This window comes from Nicotiana tomentosiformis, chromosome 12, assembly GCF_000390325.3.
Source record: "Nicotiana tomentosiformis chromosome 12, ASM39032v3, whole genome shotgun sequence".
Lineage (NCBI taxonomy): Eukaryota > Viridiplantae > Streptophyta > Magnoliopsida > Solanales > Solanaceae > Nicotiana > Nicotiana tomentosiformis.
This window is the reverse complement of record NC_090823.1, coordinates 14039794-14044669: the sequence shown is the minus strand read 5'-3', so window position 1 is coordinate 14044669 and position 4876 is coordinate 14039794. Positions and strand designations below refer to the sequence as shown.

At 30.9% G+C, this 4876-nt stretch overlaps 1 non-coding gene across 1 annotated transcript; it reads right to left on the bottom strand.

The window, feature by feature from the left end:
* Positions 1-1072: 1072 nt before the first annotated feature.
* On the bottom strand, positions 1073-1166 carry LOC117280763 (small nucleolar RNA SNORD96 family). Its single transcript, XR_004511342.1, has one exon. It is a non-coding gene; the product is annotated as a small nucleolar RNA SNORD96 family (small nucleolar RNA).
* Between the last annotated feature and the right edge of the window lie 3710 nt (positions 1167-4876).

Here is a 4876-nt window from a genome sequence, read left to right as displayed (position 1 = left end):
TGCACCCAATTCTTGCTGGCAAACAGTTGCTCCCATGTTCACCAAAACAGAATGTGGCCCTACCAAAACAGAATGTGGCCCTACCTAGCTGTGCAGCACATGCCTTTGCTGGCAACATGTTGCTTCCATGATTGTCCTGACAGATTGTGATCTTGCCCAATTGTGCTACATTTGAGTTTGCTGGCGAAAAGTAGCCTCAGTACTTGCTTCCATGATTGTCCAGGAATAAAGAGCTCAATCCAGAGAAGAAAAAGACAATATTATGAAACTCTAAGTGAAAATTCAGCATTTAATGTTGATAAATTCAACAACATTAAATAGGGAAGAAAAAGTATGGTTGGTGCTATTTGTATGGCACCCTCTTTTTAAACCTATATTAGAGCAAAGATTTTGTACTATTTGTAGATCTTATCCTTCACAATTTTGAATTTAAGAAAATAAAATTTTAAAATATTTAAATTTTAGAAAATAATATTTTTAGATATCTTAAATTTGAGAAAATAATATTTTTAGATATATTACATATAAAAAAATCTCTTATGTTATATCTTTAAACAAGATAATTTTTTCACAATAAATATCAGCCACAATGAGGTAGACTTCCCTCATCTAAACGGCAGTTGACCGTCCATAAGCACAATCCAATTAACACAAATACAATATCCCAAAATGAACCAAAAGTTAAACAGAAATAACCAAATAAATCATCTATTATACTCTTCCATCCTATAAAGAACACATCTAACAAATTAATCGACCCTTAAAATTAGAACTATTTATACCAAAATAAGACATCTTACAAACACGCTGGACCTAAAATAAGCGTAAAAACTACGCATAATTTACAGAAAATCAATATGAGCAGACTCAAAAGATATACTCCCTATGCATCTTTATATGTGATACACTCGATTTCAAGAGTCAAACTTTATTTAATTTGACAATGAATTCAAACATAGTATCTTAATTTTTTCTGAAATAAGAGAATCGCGGTGAAAAAAAACTAGTTTGACTAATAAAATCCAAACACTGAAACATAAATTGAGAGCATGATTTAAAAATAATTTGCAAATGGCCTCCGAATTGCAGGATTAACAGCAAGGCCTTTAAAAGGCTATTCAGTCCCGAAAGATGGTGTTTTTAATAATAGATCTCCTCACAGTCCAAAAAAATCAGCAAAAGTAAAAAAAAATAAGTAATATGAATTTAATAAGAATTAATAGGAATGTAATTCTCATGGCCAATCCCAAGTAGTAATTGCAGAGACTCTGCTCTACAAGGCGATAGGATATGAAATTGCCCTCTTCGGATAAGAAATCAACAAAAAGGGCTTGATTTTTGATGATTTTTACACACTTGGATTTTACGGGTATCGTATAAAACCCGCCACAATTTCAAAAGTGAAACCATCATTAACAGAAATAATCAAAAAATACCAGAAATACACATTATTATAAGCATAATACATAAATCACATCTAAAGATTCACTAATTATTTTTTGAGAAAACACACAGCTTTAAAAACTAAAAAACAAAAACAAATTAGGTTACAACAAATTTAAGAAATAAAATAGTTAGCTACCAATACCATATAGGTGAAGCCATTGAAACGAGGGTGCAAAACCTGATATGGAGGAAAACCCTAATTCTCTGAAAGAGTAATGGACGATGCGAGGTTTTTATAAAGGGTACTATGTTAATAGGTTTGGAAAATGGTATAATGTGGGCTTCAAGAACATCTAGCTGTATATGGGCAAATTTGGGTTAGTTTTGTGGGCTGGGCTGTAGTTTGTGGAATTTGCTGATATGAGCGGAAAGTTTTGACAAATAACCAGCCCTTTTCAAAAAGGTGAATTGACCCAAATAACCGCTCACCTAATCGCTTAAATTAAAAATAGTCGGTGAATGTATAATATATATATATATTATATAACTGTATATAATTAATGTATACAGGTTAAAAAAAATAAACAATAAATTTGACCAGTTATTTGTGTAATAAGCCCTTCCAAAAAATTGCAGAAATATGATATTTTTGGGGTGGTCTTTAACTTTTACCCATGTTTGTCCCGTTGACAAAATTTCAAAATCAAAAATTAAAAGTATTGCCTATGGGACAAGCAAGAAAAAATACTTGTTAAGTATGAAGTTCTGTCCGAGAACAAAATTAAGACCATCTATTTTGAGGGTTATTTATGTACTTCATCCTTTTTTTTTATTGTCAATGAAGCTTTAGCCAGCGCAAAAACTATGAAAAAATTAACTTAAATAACCATCCACACCATTGTCATAACTTAATTAAATAGTGATGAATAATATAAGGACTCAATGACAAGTTATTTTTAATATGACATAAATTATTGAACTTATCAAAATAAAGACTTCAAATCAAATTAGAATATAATTAGGTTAAATGCAAAAAACTAGATTACAAAACAAGAATGTAAATAATTAATATGAGTATATATATTTAATAATTCTCTCTCTCTCTCTCTCTCTCTCTCTCTCTCTCTCTCTCTCTCTCTCTCTCTCTCTCTCTTTTAGTTGCTGGTTTTTGGATACAACAATGTGCATTGCAATCGCAGAGAATTGGACGCGATCGCGAAGAGTAAAATGGGAAATATTAGCTTGTGAATCACGATTGCAAAAGGCTTTTCGCTACCGCGTAGAGAAAATTTTTGTTGCACTGACACGACTTTGGAAGTTTATATCTTGCAATCTATTAGAAATTTGGAGATGATCCAAAAATAAAAATTGTAGTCCTTTATGTCTAATTTTCCGAAAATCAAATCATTTGGAATTTGAAGTTATGTATAGGAAGTTATGGTTGATACACTACAGACTGTTCGGGAAGAGTTTGGAAGCCGCGAAGAAGACATTTCTGATGCACACGGCTAATTTTGGAAGCTTATATCTCGCAATCTATAAGAATTGGGAAATGATCAAAACATGAAAGTTGTAGCCCTTGATGTCTAGTTTTCATAAAGTCAAATCATTGGTCATTTAGAGTTTTGTACAAAAGGTTTTGACCATTATACTAGAGGTTGTCTCGGAAGAGTTTGGAAATGGTTGTTGAGGAATTTGTTCATCGCGAACGCGAAGAACAAACCCCTCGGCAGTAGAATAAAGTCAAAAATTGAGACTTCGTCTCATTCTTTCATTTTTAGACGAAGAAAGGTCGGGTGAGGCGATTTTTCGAGAGTTTTTCAAGGAAAACATTGGGGTAAGAATTCCTAACTCGATTTTAGTTAAAATACATGAATCTATTATTGTTTTTATCATGAAATTAGTGAATTGGGTTGAGAATGGTAGAAATTTTCTATACTTAAAATTTAAGATTTGGTGGTCGATTTATTATCGAAATTTGATAAAATTGGTATGGTTGAACTCGTATCGTAATGTGTAGTAATAATAATAATAATAATAATAATAATAATAATAATAATTATTATTATTATTATTATTATTATTATTATTATAATTTATATTCTTCTATATATTTATTCTGTTAAACAAACTCAAACAAGAAAGATAGATATAACAAAATTCATATTATAGATAAATGCTTAATAAGAAATGTTAAAATATTATAGAACAAAAACTAATGTATAAAGAGAAAAATAGTGATAATATGATTTTATCCATACTTTAAATTTATTTGACAAAAATAAGTAAATAAATAATACTAAAAAATATTAGTGATAAATTTGAACAACGTGAGAATTCTAAGAAATAGTCATACAATATAAAGTCAAGTTAAATTTCATGGGTAATACAAAACTATATCCATTAATATGGTAAGTTACTACAAAATTTATGTCATAATTTAATAATACCAAGTAATAGATAATACAATTAGAATAAGCAAATCTGGAAGGCAAAGGCCCTTTTATTACTAAACCCATCAATGTTATGCCTTCCCTGAACATTAATACTAGGCCTGACCAGACAACAATCTCGACCCATGATTCTGAAGTGGACGATGAAGCTGAGCACAATAATTCCTCTCTCTCCATGCCAAAATCCATCTCCGGTCCTACTCCTTTTCCTCTTACCGACTCAGATTCAAAATTCTCATTACAATCAACCAGTGATTATCTCTCTTTTCCCCGGTATGATTCTGGTGATCAAATTGAGAACCCTACAATAATTGAGACATCAAAATGGACTAAATTATTCATGGAAAAAGCATGCAAGTCATTCAGAGTTAATTTCAAAGGGTTTGAACATGAAATCTTAGAGATGGTTCTAAGGATGGAGGAAAAGAGACAGCTTCAATTGAAAAACCAAAAGTCCAACGAATGAGAAAGAAATTCAAAAAAGGAAGGGAAACAAAAGCCAAAAGGTTGGTGTCACACCCATTTTTACCCCCCAAAAGATATTTGTTTTATATTGTATGGTAGGTGGGTAAAAGAGTTTTTTCAATTAAAGTGAAATTTTTTAAATAGAGATTATTTTGTTATTCAGAGTCGCCACTTGGAATTTAATTTTTTGGGTGTTCCAAGTCACCTTTTATTTGAATCTCCATTCAAAGGAAGATTTGACTCTTTTATTATTGGTCTGCGCAAATAAAGTTCGGGTAAGGAATTCTGTTTATCGGGGAGAAGGTGTAAGGCATTTTTCGAGTCCCTTGGTTCTAGCATAGTCGCTTTATTGACTACAACTTGGCTTGGATTAATTTTGGATAAACTCTGATTTATTGATTTTTATGTTTTCTCTATCCACTTTTAATTATTAAAATATGAAATTATCTTTGAAACGAATCACGTGTGAAAATCCGTTTTATTTATTGTGCCAAAATCATGTCACGCGTACGTGTACACAATTAATAACATTTATTATTTATTATATTATTTTGTCAAAGTTACGCAAATGC